Source organism: Puma concolor, chromosome C1 (genome assembly GCF_028749965.1).
Source record: "Puma concolor isolate L17-30 chromosome C1, mPumCon1.1.hap2, whole genome shotgun sequence".
In the NCBI taxonomy this organism is placed as follows: domain Eukaryota; kingdom Metazoa; phylum Chordata; class Mammalia; order Carnivora; family Felidae; genus Puma; species Puma concolor.
The window spans coordinates 74,043,123-74,066,445 of record NC_141674.1 but is presented as its reverse complement, the minus strand read 5'-3'; the positions used below and the strand labels follow the sequence as shown (position 1 = coordinate 74,066,445).

The following is a 23,323-nucleotide window of genomic DNA, read 5'->3' as shown; positions in this document are numbered from 1 at the left end:
GAGCCGCCTCCCTCCTCTGCACTGAGAGCGAGCTCACTTTGTCTCTCTGGCCTCCTTCTTATTGCCCACCGTGCAGGGGGTCAACCTTTGTAGCAACAGGACAGTAAGGCCCCGGCCCGGCTGCTGAGGGAGGAAGGGGCAAAGCCCTGAGCCAGCTGCAGTCTGAGGCTCCTTGGGCCTAGACAGATTAGAGGAGTCAGCCTTCCGTGTGGTCCAGCCCAGCAGTCCAGATTTTTTCAGGGCTAATTAAAACCACAGAGCTAGCTCATAATAAAACGAATGTTCCCATCCCATTTCCTCTTCTCTCTCTCTTTCTGTCTCTCTCACTTGCCTCAGAGTGAGGCTGAGTGGCCGACCAGGAAGATGCCCAGAGGGTCCCTGAATATAATATCATATGATACCATCCCATTCTCTCCCCAGCTTCAAACAACATGCTGGCACTTTGGGGGTCTCCAGAGCCAGTGGGAAGCCCCCCCCAGATCTGTTGCCGACGACGGGAACATCAGACTGCCGGCAGGTTGCTGTAGCAAACCCTTGTGGCAGGCCACACTCCTGTGGGGTGGCTTCATTCCAGAGTATGGGCTTTTGGTACGCTTGGGGTGAAAGGCTTCCCGAGGATGCATTTGTGGTGGACTTTTTACTTTTGTTCCCCACTCTATGACTGGTGGGAGGACAATCAAAGCCAGGACAGAGAATAGTCTGGAAGAAGAACCCCGGGCCTAGCCACATGCCTGGACGGTACCTGTCATCATTAGAGTGGACTCTCTGAAAGTCTTTGTCAGTGACCAGAAACCAATTTGGTTTTTTAAAACAGTTTACAGAACTTTTTTTGTTTCTTTCGAAATGAAAATGGCTTTATTGAGTTCCATGGAAATGATACATATTTTCACAATCTAGATTGTGTACCAAGAATGTCAATGAAAGTATTGGAACTGCTTTTCGCCCACACGTCCAGGCACATGTGACACTGATGTGTCTCTGTTGATTTAAAACATGTTCATGCCATCCCATCGTCCTTGGTGTGAAGACCCAAGCCACTGCCATGACATCCCTTCAGCCTTGTCTCTGCCCTCCCCCCTGTGTAACTGCCTGAACTGAAGCTAGAATGAGTTCATTCCCTTCAAAGCAGCATCCGGGGGGCACTTCTCCATTTCCTGCTGTGTACTGGGTCAGTTGTTCTCTTGGGCCTCCTTTCCCAAGGTTGACAAGCTCTTCCAGTGGGCTGGGCAGGCAAGGGAGTCCTACTACCCAAAGAACCCATTTTCTGGAAGAATCTGCAGCCAGAGGACTCTTCTACCAGACAAGTGACCAGTGATTCCGGAAAGCTCCCTTCCTGTATTTTCCCTTCAAACCTCTTTGCTCCACCTGACCTGAAGCTAGGCCCAGCCATTAGAAAGCAGGAAGGCTGCCTCTGCTTGAGAGGCAGCTTTGGGGCTCTCTGGGGACTTGGACGTCCACTCACCACCAAGCCTGTCTCTCTGCTCATCTGTGTTAGCTTCCAGATCAACAAAGACATGAAGACAAGAGCTGCCACCTGACATACTGTCCACATTCTCCCTAGAAACTTCTCTCCAGGATGAGCAAACAGAGCACCCCAAACCCTCACGCCCCCAAAATGGAACCCGATCAGTATCCCTAGTTTACCACAGGAGGGCTATTAAAAAATCATCCCCAGGGCCACCTGCCCAGGGTCTATCTCCCTTCAACCTTTTGCTATCCAACTGGTGGACTCAGGCACCACGAGAAACCCCATCCCTGAAGTTTGAAAATCTAATTTGTGCTCCTGTTGTTAAATGCTGGTAAGTTACAACCACTGAATTGGAACTCATTAAAAGGGCGGCATTAAGGAGTTGCTGCTGCATTTGAAATCCATTTCTAGGGGGGAGTCTGCGTGCGGTCGGGCACTTTCTCATGGGGTCATTGAAGTCACTACCTTCAGAAAACAAAGTATTCTATTCAACACCTCAAGGTCCCTGCCTGCTTTCTTTTAGGTATTTAACAGAGGATTATATAAGCTCCAATAACTCAATTAATTAAGAGTAAAATGAAGACGGTGACTTCATATTTCGTTGGTCAGTGAAAATTTTAACATTCTCATAACCCTTTTCACTCCCTCTTCTCGTTGTGAATGCTCATAGAAAAATCCTTTCAAAATGGTATTTTGTTAGCAAGGGATGTGCCGACAATTCCGCCGTATCTTCCCACAGATCACTGCTCACATCATTCAGATGTTGAAAATTTTAAATGAAATCAATACTGGCCTATTCATGTCAACAGCACTATCCCTGGCAATGTAAAAATATATAGAGAAATTGCAACCCAAGCGACTTACCCAGCTCTCTTTTCATTACAGGTCGTCAATTAAATTATTTCTACGATATGGTATCCGTCCACAGAATGTTACGCAATATTCATGCACATTACTTCAGCTGCACAGAATTCTTGGGAAATAAATGCAGGCGGGCAGGAGAACTTCAGGAATCTAGTAGAAGAGGAAGGCATTTACGATAAGTCCAGTCACAATTGCCCCCAAGATGGTGCTTTTATTGTCACTCAAGGAACAGCAATGTCTTCATTCTTGTGGCTATGACTTCTTCCATACTATGGGAGGGAGTATTCCCACAGAGATTCCTCGTAAGAGCTCAGGATGCAGGTTGGGAGGAACTTTGGACTTGGAGGTGGAGAGTCAAGTCTGCCTCTTTTGCAGTGGATCAAGCTGACGGGCCCGGCCTTCGGAACGGCCGGCCGCGTCACGATTTCCCTGGATTCAGTAGCTGCAGCTGGCTTGGGAACCGGAGTCCATTTGCAGCCCAGTCCTTGGTCTTCGTTGTTGACTCCCCAGGAGTTTCTGCAGCTCCAGTTGCCCTCGGCACCAAGTGGAGGAAGCCAGCGGACCGTGCCGAGGCTCGGCCCTAGAATCAGTGGTCCAGCCGAGATGCACCGGGGTAGGAGGATAAACGGATTGAATCAATAATTTCAATCACTCCCTGTCCCTGATAGGCACCAGGGAAGGCAGAGGAGCGTGGGGGAAGGGAAAATCCACAAGCCCAGAGCACGGAGCTAAGTCCTGCCTGAGAAGAAAACAAGAAAAAATACCTACATAAGGCAAGGGTCAGAAGGAAGAAAAATGGGCTAAATTCATTTAAGTGCTAGGAATGGTCCTCACCCAGAGAGAGCCATCCTGCCAGCAACCTGTGGTCTGCAGGTCTCCTCCTTCTGTGAGCCTTTAAGTCTGAGGATGGTGGTTGCTATGGGCCGGGAAGTGGCCCAACCCTTCCTCACAAAGCCTGCTGCTCCCTATGCCTCTGGCTTCCAGGGCCCTGGCCAAGGGCCATGAGGCACCAGGCGGAAGCCTAACTCTGGTGCCTCCCCGGCTATGTGGCCACGGCTAGACAGCTAAGTCTTCGGGCCTAATAAGCTGACACTTGGGATCCGACCCTCCCAGGACTAACACCGGTGAGTTCTGCAGACAAGGGTCATGGCCAGCCTGCTCCTGATCACTGTCCCTCTGAGTGGTCTGGCACTTTCCTCAGCGGACCCTGGGCACGGATGTTGGAAGCAGCTGGGGCTGCTTCTCTTCAGAAGCCTGGTTGTCTTTTCCTAAGGGCTTACCATCCAGGATCACCTATCAGCCTCCGAAGAGCTTCATGGGGCATTATTATTTATGTCCACAGTTTAAAGACAAGGAAAGTGAAGTACAGAGGAGTTAACTAACTGTGCAGCATCCCTGAGAGAGTCCCTAGCGGAACCCAAATCGAAATCTGGTTCTGTGGGGCCCCAGAGTCAGATCTCTCAGCAGCCAGAATGCACTGCCTCTCTCCTCGCCCTTTAACGGAAGCAACACCGTGGGGATTAAGTTTCTTCTTTTTCAGGGTGGCCTTCAACCACCAGAAATCCAACAAGGGACTTCTCCCAGTTTATTGTAGGCACAATCAGGAAGCAGAGGGCCCGGAGGACACATCTCCTCACCACCCACCTTCTCTATCTTCTGTTCTCTTATGATTGAGACTGCCTCATCCCATTATCCATGTCCTGGCCCTCTTTGCCGACATGGTCTTCTCCCCACACGCCACCCACATGCCCACCCCCAGTCACAAGCTGCTCTTTCCAGGGCCCAAACCTCTGATCTAGCTCTCTCTCTGCCATGAGGGTTCCCAACAAGGCATGCCAAGGGGAACTGGGGTCATGGAGACAGCCTTTGTCAGTGTGCCCCATGATTCCATCAGTTTAGAACTTCGGAAGACGATGCTTTTAATCTAAAATTGTAGGTCAAAATTTCTGGGCCTCAGCGGAGGTCATTTGAAGGAGACCTGGGAGAGAAGCAAGTCTGGTACATCCGCCACCATCCGAGGCAATGACAGAGGACTCCTGCAATCACCCCCCGGGACTCAGGCTCCCCAGCACTTCAGGCACACTGCAGCGAAGGGAACATGCCGAGGAAGGAAGGAAGCCTTCAATCAGGAAAGCTGTGGTTTGAGCAGCGGCGAGCAGAGAGCAGGGGTGGGGGTGGGGGGGACAGATGAAGCCAGAGGCGCCCTGGCTCCATTTCTAAATTGCCATCATGGGAGTGACCCCCAGCCTTCTGGGAGAGCCACCTGGCCATGCAGCTCGTTGTTAATGGAGCCCACAGCTCCGCCACATTGTTTTTGAATTCAATTCACCAAAACATTTTTAAGAATTTGTATGCATTGAAGTCCTGGTCTTGCATCTGGAGACATGGAGATGAATCACACATAGTCTCTGACCCTGAGAACCTCGGAGTCTAGCGGGAGAGTCAGACACACACAGAAGCAACCACGATACAAAGCCAGCGGTGATTAGTGCTAAATAGAGATATATACACAGAGGGCTGGGGAAGCTCAGAGGCCAGCTGATTATACTGTCCACCGAAGGAATTTGCAGAGGAAGGGACCCGAACTGGGCTTTGAGGATAAGAGATGCAAAAGAACTTGTCACTCTTTGAAGACTTCATGCATACCCAAATTTTGACGTGCATCCCCCTAGAAAATCATCACAGCACCCCCACCTTACACCTGAGGAAGCCGAGCCTCAGAGACTATGAGCAGCCGAGCTTGGAACCACCCAGGCAGGAGCTCAAGAGCCCTTCACAGGTCATGAGAACAGCTGGAGAGAAGTCCCCGCAGCTGGCAAGTGCACCGTGGGTTTGGAGAAGGGAGGCGGTGGGGGGGGGGGGGGGCGAGTTTGCTATGGCAGGAGTTCCCAGGGTGGGCAGCAGAGGTGGGAGTGGGCAGAGGGGGAAACAGTGTCACCTGGGGGAAGGGGCGACCCTGCAGCCCACTGCTTGGGCTGGTAACTCCCTTCCAGCTATGGAACCTCAAATAAGTTGCTTACCCTTTCTATGCCTCAGTTTCCTCATCTATAAAGGGGGGATATAAGAAATGGACCCCCCTCATGGAGTTACTATGAGAATACATGAGCTAACGTCCATATTATCATAGGATAGTGCTGGGAGCATAGTAAATGCTCTATGTGTTTGTTGCCGCTGCTATTGTTGTTGCTTATGATTAAAAGAGGCAGTGTAGACTCTGGCTTAGAGCGCGCATTTTGGAGCCAGGCGGCCTGTTTCGAATCCCAGCTTTGCCACTTAGCGGCCGTGTAATCTTGGTCAATTCCTATCACGCTTCTGTGCCTCGGTTTGCTCATCTATAAAATAGGGACAATGGTGCTAATCTCACACAGTTATTGTAAGGCCTCAAGGAGACGCCGTTTATAAAAACAGGAAGTCTGGCTCCATGTACCGAGTGATTTCCTAAATCATAATCTTACTGCTACACCTCTGGCTTGCCGGTTAGAGGCTACAAAGTTTCTTCGCAATAGTTGTGCAAGTATCCTCACGGGAGGTCAATAAAAAGTTCAGCAAAAGAACTGTAAATTCTTAATTGTGGGGGATTAATAAGGCTTTGTTATGGTAAATTTACCTCACACGTGATTTAATAGGTCAAAACTACATTTGTAATTAAAAACCTAAGAAATCATGCACGCCGAGGCTTATAACACACAAATTTTAGTCTGAAACAACTAACTCAGGAAACCATAAAAGACAAAGCAGTGTATATAAATCATGGCTTGGGAAGAAGCAAGGTTTTAAGAGGCAGGCGGCTCTATTTGGGGATTCATATCAAGCCCGTCAATATAGGTGCCCAACCCTTTGGCATTTAGACTGTTCGGCCAACTCCATTTTATAGATGACGGATCCAAGGCAAAAGGAGTTCTCCTCACATAAAATAGTGGCCCCACCGATGCTGACACACAGGCTCAGTTTCCACTTTGGTGCCCAGCCTCCTGCGTTCCTATCCACAGTCACTTGAAAGCAAAGCCTTCAAAACAGATGCTAACCCCACATGACTCCATTTGAGTTTGTAGATCTGGCATTAATCTGCATTTGAGCTATGGTTTCTTTGTGCTTATGTGGTAGGAAAGGAAAAACTGTGGTAAAGCTCTAGAAGATTCTCAGAGCATACCGCAATCAGAAGACAACATTGTGTAGCAGTTAGGTAGGCACTCCCCTGCTGGGTGGGACCTTGTGGCAGTGTGCGTAAGTTTCTTCTTTTGTAAAATGAAAATATTAATAGTTCCCCTCTCTTAGGGTTGTCTTGAGGGTAGTGTGGAGCACCCTGCCTGCCACGCAGTAAGCACTTAATATGAATTATTGTTATTATTACTTATTTAGGCAAAAGGGTCAGGATGGGGATGGAGAAGGGGAAACCCTAAAACCTACACCACTCTTGCCCTGAACCATAGCGATTTCATATTTTCTTTCCTGAAAAAGAGATACCTTTCTGAGTTAGAAAACAACAATTTAAACATTCAACAAGTTATTGGGGCGCCTGGGTGGCTCAGTCGGTTAAGCATCCCACTTCGGCTCATGATCTCACGGTCATGATCGGTCATGATCTCACGGTTCAGGAGTTTGAGCCCCACGTCGGGGTCTGTGCTGACAGCTTGGAGTCTGGAGCCTGCTTCCAATTCTGTTCTCCCTCTCTCTGCCCCTCCCCCGCTCTCTCTCTCTCTCAAAATTAAATAAACATTAATTTTTTTTTAATTCAACAAGCTATCTAATAAGTTTTGCTCTTTGGCATGAAGGTTGAAATTTCGCTTCATGTTGTGCCAGGCATTTCTCTTCAGAGTTAAGTAAATTGGGAAAGTTTGTATCAAAGCTATTTTAAAAAGAAAAACAAAGCAAGGGATTAATTGATTTGAATGCTTTGGTAGTAAAATACCTACCTACAAGTTGAATTTGTAGTTGTTTCCATTTTAAATCACATTGAGAGGCAAATATTTATGCGAGTATGTGTATATACACTTTAGATATATTTATATATCTGGTCTGATGTCATAGAGTTTAAAGTCCTTTGTTCCTATGTGAACAAGAAGAGGACCTTCTCACACTGTGACTGCCCCGGGGCCAGGGCCATGAAGCCCTCCTGAGACCTTATGTTGTCCCCCTTGATTTCAGCCCTGGGAACAGCCATCTCTAGTGGTAGGGGGGTAAAGAGGTCTCCATTTGTTTGACAAGGCTTCTAGCTGGGTGTCATCACCTGTCACTCACTGGAGCATTGCTGCCTCTCGTCCCCCGCCTCTCCCACCCCCCTCCTCCTGGCCCCCAGAAGGAGAGGTGGAAACCAGCCTCAGCTCGCTGTGGTTCTTCGTTCCCTGCTCTCATCCTCTGAGCCACAGTCCTGCCTGTCTGCAGGAGGGCAATTCTGCCACCGCCTCTGGTTCGTGCCCTCGGGAAGGTGTCCCGGTGTGTCCTCACCTTCTGCTCAGGTTTCTGGGTGGTGAGGAGTAGAGCGTCCAGTTCATCGTGGGGAAGACAGCCCTTCTGCATTGCCAACAGCACACCTTGTAAGAGTGAGAACTTCCATTCCAAGATAAACAGATATTTTCCCTCTTGGGTGTTCGGCAAGTGGTTCCATGAGACTGGCCCAAATGGGCTCCAGTCATGCCCTCAGTTTGGGGGTCTACCAGCCAGGAGTTAATGAAATCAGATTCATTAATAAGCTGGGAGACTCAGAAAGCTGAAACCTATAAATAGGAAAAAAAAAAAAGAATTGGGGGCTGAATGGGCTTCCTGCAGCAGTGTCCTTGCTAAAGAAATGCTAGGCTCATCTATTTTTCTCCCTGAAGAGTGGGAAAATGTTTTCAATAAAAGAGTGAGAAGGGAGTCCTTGTCACTAGAACCATCCATGAGGAGGTCTGTGTGCACTGAATGCTTCTATTTAAAATTCAGGCCTGAATACTACACAGGTGTTTCTTCCAGAATTGACAGTCTCCTGTCTGCCCCCACCACCCAACCCCTACCATGCACCCCTCCTGGCCTTAAACATTCGCTTGAGTTTGGATTGGAATCCGGCTACTCTTTGGCATTGCCGTAATTATGTTGGTCAAGGCCTGTGTTCTTGACAAAGAAAACATTCCTCTAACTCAACCTGAGTAATCCTTAATGAGTCCTTGTATCTTGTGATAAATTTCATAATTATTCAGCCCCTACCACTAACACCGAAATTCATCAGTCAAAGCAAATTAGCCGAGATTCATTAGAATAAGACATCTAGTAGGCACATGTACTTTATTAGCCTCTTACACCAATAGTTTTAATTAGGTACATATTTCACAGCTCTCGAGCTACTCCAGTGAAGGGCTGCCTTTATCTCTTTTATTTACAGTAACAAGCTATCAAACAAACACCACCATAATTAAACTTGGATATAAAAAAAAAACTTGTTTTATTAATGGCAGCGTATTCAAGCCTTGGATTTCTGAAACCTGCACCAGACAGATATTTTTATTAATTAAATAAGTACTATTCAATTAAACTGAAAAGATGAGGTGAGGCGCAGGGGGCCATGAGCTTGAGTTAGGAGTGAGATTCTCATCTTCCTTCCTGGCTGATGGTTTCCTCTATCTCACCTTCAGCAGAGGAAAAAAACATCCCTTCATCAGATATTTCAGTGATGAGAAAAGTGATTAAAATCCAGAACATTTTTAAATTATTAATAAGGAATTTAAATGATGTTATAAAAAAGGGAAATACAGGAGAAAATGTTACACATTCATGGAATTTTGGCTCATGCATAATAAACAGTCGAAAACACTTCACTTATAATACTACCCAAATTAAAGAGGCAAGAAGCCGTGCCTCATGCTTTCATACGCCGGTGTCAATGAATGACAAATGGCGCCATCTGCTGGCCTACACGTTAAACACTTGAGAGCCCAGTTGTTAGAGCCATCAGGTCTCAGGTTGTCAAAAAAAAGTATGATAAAACTCTGTGTCTATTGATACTTTCATAGGGGTAGACAAGGTACAACCCTGTAAGAAAGACAAAGTCGTGAGCTTAACTGTAAAAGCCTTATCCAGAAGCTTCAGACTAGATGATGTTTGGGGAGAGATTGCTACCCTTTCTGGTCCTCTTAAGAGTCAATAGGAATGAGGTGCCTGGGTGGCTCAGTCGGTTAAGCGACCGACTTCAGCTCGGGTCACGATCTCACAGTTCGTGAGTTCGAGCCCCACATCAGGCTCTGTGCTAACAGCTCAGAGCCTGGAGCCTGGTTTGGATTCTGTGTCTCCCTCTCTCTGCCCCTCTCCTTCTTGTGCTCTCTCTCTCTCTCTCAAAGAATAAATAAACATTAAAAAAAACAAAAAAATTAAAAAAAGAGTCAATAGGAGTGAGACATACACAGAAGGATCACAGCCAGATCCTCAAAAGGCAACAGGGTATGACAGAAAACTGCAAAGCGCACACTCAGTGGAAAGCCTGATATAGCCTGATGCCTTTGAGCCCCGAGTTTCTCAACTATGAGACGAGGGAGACCCACCGAGTTCCAGGAAGGTACCACTTGCTCTCCCTTGCAGAGACTGTGACACCGTCTTCATCACTCACACGTCATTCCCTGGAATGTTTGTTTCTTTGCTTCCATTCCTAAACCTGCTCTTTCCTATTTGTGTCTCCCTGCATGGATATGAATTCCTCACTCTTTAGACTTCCCAGGGGCTGGTTTGACACCAATGAAATAACATCATTTTAATATAAATGAGCTATATTGATTAACTAAACCAGTTTATATAAATCACTGAACAAAAAAAAAACACATGTGCAAAACCTTTGAATATATCTTGATTAAAATTCAAATCCTCAAAAAGAGAAGATCTATGAACCCAACATTTGCACAGTCTCCCTCTTTTTAAGTCTGACCAACTAAATCAGTCTTTCAGAGGCCATCAGTACTTACCTGCACATTGAAAATCTACATTGCCAGACACCACAGTCACTGGGACCTTTATTGCTGGCCATGTTTTGGAGTAAAACGTGAAATTAGATCATTTTTAGATTCCTTTATTGTTGTTATAATATTGCTTTTAAGTAACAGATAGCAGAGAAGATAACTTACATTTTTATAGGATATCATTTAGAGGTTATTGCGAACAAAGATGTTATTAACAAAATTTGAGTAAACTTACATTGCTTCTGCCCTCTCTGGGACGTAGGACTCAGAAAGACTCTTGGCATGGGACTGCTGTGAGTAAGGAGAGCCTAGCCATGCACTGTCAGATTATAGTGTGGGTCACCCATATACTATGGAGCGATGGAGTGTCTGTGTGTGTGTGTGTGTGTGTGTGTGTGAATCTCCCCATGTCCATCTTCTGGGGGGCTTAAGTCTCCTGTGAAAACAGAAAACCTGACCTAGTCCTTACTATAGGTAAATAGGCCATTTTTTAAATCGAAGTATAATTGACATACATTATATTAGTTTCAGGTACAATATAATGATTCAATATTTGTATGCTTTGTGAAATGATCACCACGATCAGGCTAGGTAACATCTGTCACCATACATGGTTACGGAATTTGTTTCTCATGTGATGAGAATTTCAAGCTCCACACTCAGCAATTTTCAAATATGCAACACAGTATGATCAAGTATGGTTGCCATGCTGCACATTCAACCCCGGGACTTATTTAGTTTATAATAGGAAGTTTGTAACTTTTGACTCTCTCGGCCCATTTTGCCCACGCTCTACCCACCCTGGTACCTCGTTCATTTTGATTCCACAATTTCCCTGCCAGGGTTCCGCCTTCCTGAATGGCCTTCTGCCTTAGATAAGGATCCATATATTGATGCGCAGGCGTGGCCCACTGTTTCGCCCTGGCTCTGGCCCTCATGCCCTCATGCTTTTCTTAGCTCACCCTTTGGAATCACATATCATTCACAGCCCTGGGAGCTCTGAATAGCCAGTGCCTCCCACCCTCAAACAACAAGATCCCCACCCCCCTTTTCTCTCTTCCTTATATCTCTTACTGGTTACTGACCCCTCATACCTCATACCACCCTTAATCTAAATTCTTCCAGGGGCAAGAGGGTGGCTTAGAGTCCAGCCTCTGCTTATGCATGTCAAGGTATCCCTGCCTAGTCTCAGACTGGCCTAGACAGGTGGGGGTCAGTGGGTGGCATTGATATGGCAGAAACAAGAAAGAAGGTTAAGAGGCTGACATGCATGGAATACCTGCTGTGAATCCAAAACATCACACTCTCATTCAAGGTAGGAAGAAAGATGGAGGGGCCATGCCAGCTATAGAAGAACTTTACCAGGGAAACAAAAGTATTCTTAGAAACTCTCAGCAGATTGCTGCTCACGTCATTGGCCAAAATGGTCACGTGCCACTCCTGAGGCATCTGGGAAGGCAAGTATTTGACTGGATGCCTTTATTCATGAATTCAACGCATATTATCAACAAATATTGCCACTTCCTTAATAAAACTGGGTGGGTAGAAAAGATACCTGTCACATCCTCCAGCAAAACAGAACCCTGTAACTTCCATCCTAATTTTTCCATCTGCAACCTCCTCGAGATGGGCTAGGTCAACTTCACGTAATGAAGATACAGATGAGGGGAAGGAGGAGAGGAAGAGGAAAATCAGTGAGGGTCTGAGAAGAAGAGAGTTTTCCAGGAACTGTGGAGAGCAGCTTCTGGAATAGCCAGCCGTGAGCACAGAAATGACTAAAAGAGGAAAAGGAACGGTGTTCTTCTTTGAGTCTTTGCCAGGAGTTTTGAGAAATCTGAGTAAAGAAGTTGGGCTATTCACAAATTCCATGTAACAAAACATGGGTGGTGACACTGCCCTGATACTGAGCTACATGGGCCTAAACTTTATAAGGGTAATATCATATTTGCAGCTGATATTTGCAGTCACCATTTCCTGGTTTTGCATTGTGCGATCTCATAATCACCTCCGAGCCTCCCATTAATTCATGGCTACATCTCTCTCCCCTCCCAAAAACCCTCTGTCCTCATTCTCAAAGTTAGTCCTCCATCAGTTCTTCTCCAGGTTGTATATGCCACTTAACCCCTTGTAGCCCATCCAACCTTTTCCACCAGTCCCATCCCAGCATGGGCACTGTTCCCCCCATTCCTCCAACCTTTGGCTAGGAGAAATTCCATGGCCAGACAAGACAAAAGCAATAATCCGCAGTCTATTTCTCAAAGTGTAAGTCTTTCAATCTTAAGCCCATGTCAAGGAACACTTCTCTAACTAGATCTTTTCCAGAAAAATCTTCTCTCTCTTTCTTTTTTTTTTTTTTTTAAAACAGGAGCAAAAGATTCACCGGGTTTAAGCCACTAAATAGAACATTCTGCGTCATCTACAGAGACTCCAGGTGGCTTCACAGTTTACTCCAAGGATAATGGGTGGAATTTGCCTTTTATTTGTGAGTCAAAAACCAATCTTAGCAAGTTTCCCAAAACAAAGAAAGTCAGAGAACCAGCCAGCAAGCAAACAACACCCCTCTACCCATAGGTGTATCTTTACTAAAATTATAAATAATATAAATACAACAAAGGGGACACCTGGATGGCTCAGTCAGTTGGGCATCCAACTTCAGCTCAGGTCATGATCTCCCAGTCTGTGAGTTCGAGCCCGCGCCGGGCTCTGTGCTGACAGCTCAGAGCCTGGAGCCTGCTTTGGATTCTGTGTCTCCCTCTCTCTCTGCTCCTCCCCTGTTTGCTCTCTGTCTGTCTCTCTCTCTCTCTCTCTCAAAAAATAATAAAAACATTTTTAAAAAGAATATAACACAATTACCCTTCTCTGGAAAACTAACTAGAAGATTCTGGTGTATTTTTTTAAAAATCAATTTTATTTCCTGGAGCCATCCCTTCCCTGTATACACACACACCCATGCAACACTGTATCAGTTAGGATTAGGTTCTTCCGGAAGTAGCAGAAAACTCAATTATGAGCCTTAAACAAGATAGATTTTTTTTTTTTTTTTTCTACCTCAGGTAACCTACAGGCAGGCATGTCAGTCCAGGGTTTCTTTGGAGCTCCACGGTGTCAGGAACCAAGGCTTTTATCTTATTGCACCACCATGTGTGGTCTCCATTTCCAAGGTCATTTTCTTGTCCAAGATGGCTGCCACAACTCTAACTTCAATGCCACATTTCAGCAAATGCATTCAAGGAAAGAAACAAGTAGCACCTGTCACTCCTGTGCACATACCACCGGCTAGAATTTAATCATATAGTCATACCTACTTGCAAGGTACTTTGGGAAATGTAGTCCTGCTCAGGATAGCCATTTATGCAGCCAAGTACTTACTTGCTTTACTACTATAAAAGAAGGGAGCAACAAAATAAAGTAGTATTGGATTATAACCCATAGTGAAAACAAATATCCATCTGTCCATACAAATATAAATAAATGATTGACTAAGTAGTAGGAGAGAATGAAAAAAAATCTGATACTCCACTCTTAAGGAGGTCAAGCATAATTCTCCACTCCTTAAGTGTGGGCTACAGATAGTGAATTTCTTCCAAAGATGACAGTATGGAAAAGGAGGGGGAAAACAAAGAGTAACTCTACAGTGGAGAAATCTAACAAATATTACCTCCAGCCAGGTAATCAAGGTTAACAAGAACAGTGATCAATCATGTTGATAGTTGATATGATGTGATAAGAATGGCACTTTACCTCTGTGGTCTTCCCCGAAACATATAACCTTCAATCTAATCATGAGAAAAACATCAGACAAATCACAATTTAGGGACCTCCTACAAAATACCTGACTGGTCCTCCTAAAAACTGTCAAGGTCATCTAAAACAAGGAAAGTCTCAGAAACTGTCATATCCAAGAAAAGTCAAAGGATACATGACTAAGAAGTATAACGTGATATCCTAGGTGGGATCCTTGAATCAAAAAACAAACAAGCAAAAAAGATACTTGTAAAACAAAACAAAAACACCTGAGGAAATTTGAAAAAAAAATGTGAACGTTAGTCAATAACAATGTATCAACATTGGTCTATTAATCATGACCAATGTACTATATTAAAATAAGGTATAGTAACAGAGGAAAGTAGGCTATATGGGAACTCTGTACTGTCTTTGCAACATTTTGTAAGTCTAACACTATTCTAGAATGAAAGTTTATTTTAAAAAAGAAAGAGAGAGAAAGAGAGAGAGAGAGGAAACGAGGCATTGGAGGATAACTAGCAGTTTTTCCTCCAACCCCATACATGAGCCATCTCTTCTCTTTATATCCCCAAGTCCAGAGATGGTCACACCAGAAAGGGCCTTTGAGACCACGGCTTGTCCCCCAAAATGAGGGAAGGAAAACGTAAAGAGATCTCCAAAGAGGGTTGGCCTGTTGTTACCCAGCCAACTGGTAGAAGGGCAAGAACCCCCCGACGTCTTGACAAGGGGCCAAGCATTCCCCCCACTTTCCTACCCTGGTGAGGGAGATACCTCAGCACAGTGGAAGCGGCTCTGCCATTAGCTGTCCTTGTAACAATGGCAAGTCACCCCATCTCTCTGAGCAATGGAGATAGTGCCAACTGCCCGGCTTATCTTCACAGCACTGTTGTGAGGAGTGAAACCCGTACAAACATCTGGCATTTCTATGTTGTAATAGTCCAGCGGGGACCTTTTGACGTACTGAAATTTGTGACACGGCCCAAGAGACTTGACCCAAACGTCACATGTGTCCATTCAAACACATAGGCGGTATCGCCTTCCAGAACCGGGATACAAAATCTGGTCACGGCACTTTTCTTTGTTTCTGATGACCTGCTGGAGGCTTGCTGTTAACAGGATCTTGTGGTGTCTCTCTCACACCTCCCTGTTCCCCGATCAGCCGTCCAGGAAGCCTGGATTCCCACACAGCCCCACCAGAAAATACAGGAGGCCACTCAGGCCACCACCCTCTGCTTCTCCTAGCAACACGCTGTCAGTCCTGTGGGCTCTGGCAGATGGTACCGATTCCCCGGGGAACACTGCCTTGCAGATCCAGATCTCTGCGCAGGTCTGCCAGGCTTCTCCGAGGGGGGACAGTGCCGTTTCCTCAGTGCTGACCCCAGCGAAATCTCCCACATCTGTGCCCCTACCATGCAGCGACTCTTGCCCAGCTCTTTCCATTCACATTTTTTGGGCACTGGTTAGCCTCCGAGGCACCGAGCTGGTTTCGGTTCCAGTGTCTACTACCTCAGGGGTTCAGAACGCCATTCTTCTTTCCCTCCAGAGCTCCGCCTTTGGAGTTCAATTGCTTTGCTTTTTAAGGCATTTTACTACAAACAAACAAAAACTAAACTTGAGTGCCTAAAATCTCCCAAGCATTGGGACACTGGGAATCAAGAAATTGACCAGTGTTCCTGCCTCAAGAAGGTTAGAGCCAGGAGGGGAAACAGATGATTACCATGCAGTTCGCAAGTATCCTAAGTGGCTCTTTACTAGAGGATATCACGCTGACACGAAGGCGGGGCCCCAACCAGTCTTGCAGAAAACAGTGTCCCGCCATCCCTCTAGGTCCGAGAGGGTCTCCCCGTGGAGATGGCTCTCTGGGCCTGGGAGATGGTCACACTGAGCTCTGGGTTTCATGTGGAGGAGAGAAGGACAAAGTGTGGGGTCTCCTCAGAACTAACATTATGAAAAATAAGCTCAATATGACATCGGATGAAAACAAGAAAAAGGAGGGTTTCTTGAATGAGTCTGGACTCTCTTGGTCGAAAGTGACAGAACTTGAGTCCAACTGATTCGGGCCAAACAGAGAATTAGAAAGATACAGGACCACAATCAGGAATAAGGGCAGGGGCCCAGGAAAAATCTGAAATTGGGGTTTGACCACCACATGCCTCTATTCCTCTCTGAGAGAGGCTTCCTTTTCTTTCACAGATTGACTGCCTTCACATGCTAGGGACCACAGCTCAGAGAGCTCCTGGGGTTGGCATCCAGGGGCCACCTCCTCCACAAAGAGGTACACAATATTCTCTCGTTTCCAGTTTAGAAAACCCCAGGGGAAGATGCTGCTTGACGTGGTTTGGGTCAATGTTCACACTCAGACCCATAAACCAGAGCCGAAACTGAGTGAGGAGAGAGTCATGCTACCCAAAAAAAGCCCTTGGGGACTTGTTGGTGTCAGTCTGAGAGGAGAGAAAACTGTGAGCCAAGAACCACCCCAACAGTCGCCTCCTGCTGATTCGATGCTCAGAACACCCAGGACCACAAGGTGGATTTGACTAAGAAATTGCATCCATTTTTAACACTCCGAAGTCAAACCCCTAACCACACTCTGAAATACTGCCTCAGACAGGCGAAATCTCTGTAATTACAAGCATACGGTAATATTCTCTTCTAGCCACCAGCAAGTTGACTGGAGTAAATAAACAGGAGCTGTTTACATCTAACTAGCATTTGCTGAGGAGACATTGAGGGGATGGGCGGGGGACTAGAGACCGGAAGAGACAAGGTTCCGCAGCTGCCCTCAAGGGCCTTCCCGCTCCTGGAGTTACCGTGGATCTCAAATGGATCTGGAGTAGGTTCCCGGGAGGCCACCTGAGAAGGGGGCTGGGAACCAGGGTGGCGGTGGTGGAGGATGAGCCCTAGGAAGCCGAGCTCCTGGCCTCCTGCTTCTAGAGCATCTCCTGCCTCAAGGGCTCTGTACATCGGATCTCATGTAAAATCACGTTTGTAAAAAAGGTTCTTACATCTTTGAAGATGTGTGAACACTTACAGCTATAGTCCAGCTGCCTTGTTCTGCTCCTGGAGACCCCGGGGTCCAGGAGATCTGCTTATTACATGCATTTAATCCTCACAACCATGCCAAGATCTCTCTGGTGAAGGCAAAAATGAATGTGGCGCCTTTCCTCCTGACCCCCAGGCTACCAGCCCTCGCCTCAAGTGCATAAAACTGCCAGAGAAAACCACAGCCGAGAGTCCACATGTGGAAATTCAGAGAAGAGAGACCATTCTCGTGAATTGTTGTCTAATGGCGTATGGACTAGCCCGTCGTGCAGACTGAGGGAGGGGCAGACGCGAGGATGAGAGGAGGGGAGAAGAGAGCTAGCATGGACGGGACGGTGCCCCAAGAATGGTGCGGGTGAATGATGTGCGGAGGAGCAGGGCCGAGAAGTGGGCAAGGAGAAGAGAAGGAAGGATTGCAAAGGAGAAGGGAGAGGGAGGAGAGGAAAGAGGGGAGGGAGATGCAGAGGCCAGACCTGCCCGCAAGTCCCAAGGAGTACGCTTACAACAGCTGAGCAGTCTCCCCTTGCCTTCATGCCACAGATTGAAGTCCTGAAGTCGCCGATGCAACATTGGCTCGGGAACTCGTCATCAGATGCTTTAACGTAGGCTAACGTGACCGCGAAGGCACACGGAGAGTTTCCGCGTGCCGGGCACTGACTGAGCTCGGGGCCAGACAGAATGTGGGGAGCCCGAGGGGACTCACGTGGTGTCCCCGCCAGCCAATATCCTATTGACCGTCATTTGCTGAGAAGGGGAAAAACCGATTTGCGACGAATAGAATTCACGTATGTCTTTCTCGATGTTAAAAACAAGAGAACTATCGCATGCACCGAAACATTTTAACTTGATTATAGAGTTGCCTTCCATTTCACTTATTTTAGTCCAAGAACCAAATAGTATTTCTTTCAAAGCACAGAGATAACTTATGTTGATAGAGTTACAAAACCTTGTTCAAATTTTGCTTAAAAATCTAATTTCTCTGACTTTCATGCTGCCAGAATGTTTCCCATGTTTTTGTTCTTGTATTCTCGCAAGATTCTCTAAGTCAAACAACTGCCTGGGAAGCCTGGTATCGGGACTCTGATTTAGATAATGGCATAATTCTCCAGAATACAGCCACAGGCCTGGCATTATTTTCAGCTGCCCACAACTGCTGTTCTCAGGGTGGGTGATGGCAGCTGGAAACGCAGCAACACTGGCAAATAGGGATTTTTTTTTCTCTCTCTGAAGGATGCTATCTATTCTGACAGGATAGGATCAATTCCATGTAGTCGGATATATCAGGAGCATGCACAGAAGGCACCTTACTGGCACCACGTTTATCGTTTACTCCAGGGGTGTCTGGTGTCCCTTAAACATCGGCACACAACGCCCTTCCCCATGGGCAGCTGTCTTGATGGCCCAGCTCTTAATCTGGCTTTGGCTGCTCCAACTGTTCACAAGTATTTAATGCTCCCAACAATGCTAAGAAAATAAGTCATATTATTATACCCATTTTACAGATGAAGAAATTGAGACTTAGATTAAGCAACTTGCCCGAGGACAAACCGACCGGAAAGCAAAGGAGCCATGGTTAGACCAGAACTTCCAAGCCTGTGTTCTTATGTACGTCGTTGTCTACTGACTCCTCTAGAAAAGGTAAGCACGCCTTTCACTTATATTCGTGTTTTGGAGTTACCGCCAAAATGGCTATTTTTGACCTGAGACCTACAAACTCAGAAGCACTGACTGTGGGTCAATCATCCCACGGAAGCAGTGCGTGGGTGGCAGGAAGAACACGGGTCTAGAAGACCTGCTCTGTGCATCATGGTACCTGACACATAGTAGGTGCTCATCAAACACTCATGAAATTGAGAAACACAAGTCAGTATGTACGTTTGGCCATGCCTTTCTCCTGGATGTTCAAGAGGGCACTCTAATTAAAGACCCCACGGTTCACGCCAGCATCTCAGGGGCTGCAAAACAGCTCAGTGTAGCATCAGAACTTCCCACCATTTACTGAAAACCCATTAAACTTCCTTCCGGTATAGAATTTTGGGGACAAGGATAACGTAGGAGCCTTTTGCTCAAAGTAGCCTCTGCCTTTAACTGCTATTTTGCTCAATTTGTCTTAACTTCTAACTTTGTCCCAGAAAAATCCCAAAGGAAATGAAATTAAGCTGTTTCCCAGATTCGCTTTTCAAAATTAGTCCTGGGCTGGCCTTCAATACTGCAAACACATTCTGTGTGGCCACAAGGGAGGACTGCATAGAATTCTTGGACCAACTACGAAGCTTTGGGGGCCTGACAAGCTGAGAAAGTGCGAGAAAAAATGACACAGGTGGGTGTTTTGCGCTAATTACTGCCTGTCTTGCTGGTCTGTCCAGGGACCGCCACCTCTTTCCCTTGCCCTTTGGTTTGTCCTCGCCCTTTCCTGCTCTTGGAAATAATGTCTATTTGCTGCCCCTGCTTGGATTTAGGGCTGGGTAAAGTTATCCACAATTACTAAATCAGGCCAAAGTTTTGCACAAGTGCCCAGGGACCATCGTCAAAGTCCCTGCAGTTTCCCAGTCCACATGGTCCCTCTCCATGGAGGTGGGAGGTGGCAAAGTTTTTACTTGACACTGTGGCCGCCTGTGGGGTGAGTCATCCCTTTGGAGAGCCCATCTGTAAATGCTAGACTTCGGCAAGGACTTGGTTTTATCGTTTTCTTGGGAACAGAGGCGTTCAATTTTAAATCTGCATATTCATCATTCTGGAGAAATAAACACAGTATGAAACTAACTAAAAGATTTAATAGTCAACATTTAATAATTCCCCAGTCATATGCGGGACAAGATTTTGTTCTGAGGAGCTTTAACATGCCTAGGTACATAATTGTGCAGGCAACATTCAAGAAGGCTATCTTTCTTTCCCACAATAGATTTTCTTTCATTCTATGTAGGTTTTCAACAGATTACCCCCAAGAGGAAAATCCTGCCTACTCTATCTTTTCCTTATAGTGCTGCAGTCATGGTGTTTTAAGCATTGCTGGGAATTTCATTTGTATCTGAGTCTGTCTTATCTTTTCATCCTTAAAGTCATCTTTTCAATGACGTTCTCTCTTTAAAAAATTTTAATGTAAGCTAGAAGAACTACACCAGACGTGAGTCTTCATCTTGAGGCAGCCCTCTGTTTTTTTTCTTAGCCACACAAAGATTGCTTGGGCCCTGGGAAAATGTAGTCTACTGGTTTCAATAGAGACATTGAGAGAGGAAATTTTAGGAGTCAAACATCCTGAAACTTCCTGCCAATAAAAACGTGGATTTCACCAAGGCTTTTAAAAAAAAAATGTTGAAAATTGGCGGACTTGGAGGCACTGTCCATGACCAAATTACATAGGTGCTAGTCACGAATGCCACTGCTTTTCCATTATACAAGAAATTAGCACACTCTAAAGCAATCCCTCCTGCATAGACATTATTCAGTAGTAACAAGTCCCAATGTGAAGATCCAGGTTTCCTTCTGTCTAATCATATGGCCATTTTCCCAACTGTTTCACACATGCTAATGGAGTGTGGCAAGTAAAACACATTTGGCTCCATATATGCGGTCCAACACGAAATGGCTTCGCAACGACGAGGCCCTAATCATTTTTCTCCTAATCTACCACTGCTTTAGGGGGCTAGTGTCTTCCCTGTCATGAGCGATTTCAGTGCGCTGATCAGGCTGGACTTGACAGATTCTTTATCAATGTCAAGTGTCTTTTGTGGTTAAGTCCAGTAACGCTAAAACAAAACGCCTCATAGATATTAGATATATGGTGGCATTACAGAATTCTCTTGCAGGCAATATTTTTTGGTCAACCTATGAAAAGAAAAATGGAGTGAGAGCTAAAATCAAAGGAAGAGGCAGCAAAAGTCTTGGCAGTTATTTCTGTGAAAGTCAGACAATGTGACTGACATGGGGCCAATCACTCTCCCCTCCTCCACTCAAGTTAGAATAGAACAAAGAGAAATTGCCAACAAAGAAAGCAATGATCTAGGGGGAGGGGACTGAATCTCAATAGGTTTTTAATTTCGGGAAAAAGAGAAATATTGCAGAAAAACATGGGACCCCTGCACAGGCACACACATACATCCATAAGTACATGCCTACCTTTATCAGTTAAAATCATCTATTTTCCCCATGAATTTTTCTTCTGACTTGTGAAGTTAATCTGTGAGGCATCACTGACGTCACCAAGTTGCCCAATATCTCACATTAGTGCAAAGTGGCTTAGAAAAAAAATACAATCCAAGCATCTCTGAGTACAATAGAGACTCTGATCCTGGTGACGCTTGCTTTTGGTAAAAAGAGTTTACAGTGCTGTCTATATTGTGTCTTCTCCAGCAGTCTAGCTGTGACAACTTCATTATGAAGAATGTTCGCTTTCTCAGTTCATAACAGCGGCCATTCTACAAGCAAATTTTAAAAGACCCTCTCGTAAGTGTACAAAGTGAGGCCTGCCAATCCCCTCTCCCCCCACATAAAGAAAATGTCCCAACCACTTGCTAAATCTGTGGTGAATTGTGTTAATCCGATGTTTCAGAATACCACCGTCCGGAATAACATGGGCTACAAAAAGCCTCACTGTCTTTTAGAAACCTGCAAGCCAAGAATAACGACATTCTCATCAAAGATGCAAATGGACGGTAGAAAGGGCTGCTCCGAGTGTTGTGGGTGCTAACCTGGAATTGTTATCTGTTACGAGAGCAAATCCGTAAGTTAGTGCAAATGAACACGACAGACTGCACACCCCAACTCCTCAGCCATCGGCTGCTCTTCTGAATTACACAGTTAGAGGCTAAAGCCATTTCAATACTTTATCTGATTCTTTTTCTTTTTGCACTAATTTAGAAAGTTGGTTCTTTAATGTAATTGAACTCACTGAAGCTAAAAATGTCCAGACCTTTTTAATAAGGTGCCCTTCAATATTAAACTTTGGGGTCTGTTCTCTGCCCAAGGAGCACTTAACTCCCATTAGCACTAATGGCAGTTGTACAAACATTGAGTAGAAAATATATATCTCTTTGTCTCTTTGTACTGGGCTCCGAGTCGGGGAGGGGGGTAGGAGGGAAGAAGAGGAAAAACAACTTCGAGACTGAATAAAAGAGGTAACGTTGTTGGTTCATTTACAGAGATGAAATTAGTGCTGGGCACCCCCAAATTCCAGGGAACACAGACTATTAATAAGTGAGATGAGAAAATTTCTAAATCATTTTGAATAATACCCAAACCATCTTTCCCCGAGAAATCTGTTTTCCCTCCATCCCCAGCACATACATTAGACCCATTTTGCACTTGTTATGTACATAATGATTCTAGACAACATAAGACAATTTCATGATTTTTTTGTTATCATTTTTACTTATCTACCAGCGAGCCAATTTATGCAGCTTAAACCATTGCTAAAGAAGATGCATCAAAAATTGTCTGTAATCATTACGAATAATAGCGCAAAATGTTCACAAGAAGCTGTTTTCTTATCATATTTTCATTAAAACATCTTTTCACCTGCTTTGCTTTTCCCACGTCTGAAACCTGCATTGTAATCAGTCTTATTAACTGAGAACATAAATATGATTTATTATGGTCTGATAATGGAAGCTACGTGGACCCAGAGAAGGGCTATATTGTCCTTTGATAAAATGGCTCTTTTCTCTCAAATGGAGAGCTCTATCATGAGAACATGCAGAATGTAGTGAGTGATTATTTCCTCAGGGTGAGTGATGGCAAAACCCGACAGAAAATCTTCTTGTTGACCATGACAGCCTCAGAGGGTCCCCAAACCTCCCCGAGTTTGACAACCTGCAGACACTTTTGATGAACTGTATTCTTCTGTCAGAGACAGCCTGTCTGGGAGGAGAAAAGAGACCTTTATTGTCTGATCGGCTATTATTGTCCTGATCTTTTATAAGCAATCTCTAATGCACATGAATATAATATCCTTTCACACAAGTGCCAAGCATAATAGAAATGTAGTTATAGGACCCTCCCCCTGGTTATGTAAATGTCCTTACACCATAATTAAGAGAGATGGTTGGTGACTGATAGGGGAAAGAAAGAGTGATCAAACTGTTTTCGCATTTCTCCCTATTTTAAAGACCTCAACCCAGGGTAAACAGCATTACTGGTAGATGCAGGGAGCCAGGTTATTTCGAAGTCTTAGCCTAAAAGGAAAAGTAGTTTTGAATTTGGTATTGGTGTTATATTTTTATTAAACATGCAAATGGCAGCTGGTTTTCAGCCAAAGTGATTACTATGCTGATATGACTTTGAAGAAAATGAG

The 23,323-nt window shown here is 45.4% G+C and overlaps 2 long non-coding RNA genes across 2 annotated transcripts in view; one reads left to right on the top strand and one right to left on the bottom strand.

Annotated features, from left to right (window-relative positions):
* LOC147578150 (uncharacterized) overlaps positions 1 to 23,323 on the bottom strand; it is a 60,755-nt gene that overhangs the window by 4,729 nt on the left and 32,703 nt on the right. Inside the window, exons 2-3 of the long non-coding RNA XR_015254209.1 lie at positions 7,778 to 8,046; positions 2,333 to 3,071 (exon numbers count right to left, since the gene is read on the bottom strand). This is a non-coding gene — a long non-coding RNA (uncharacterized LOC147578150). The remainder of the gene's footprint in view (positions 1 to 2,332; positions 3,072 to 7,777; positions 8,047 to 23,323) is intronic.
* On the top strand, positions 19,240 to 22,126 carry LOC147578151 (uncharacterized). Its single transcript, XR_015254849.1, has 3 exons — positions 19,240 to 19,354; positions 21,385 to 21,477; positions 21,636 to 22,126. It is a non-coding gene; the product is annotated as an uncharacterized LOC147578151 (long non-coding RNA).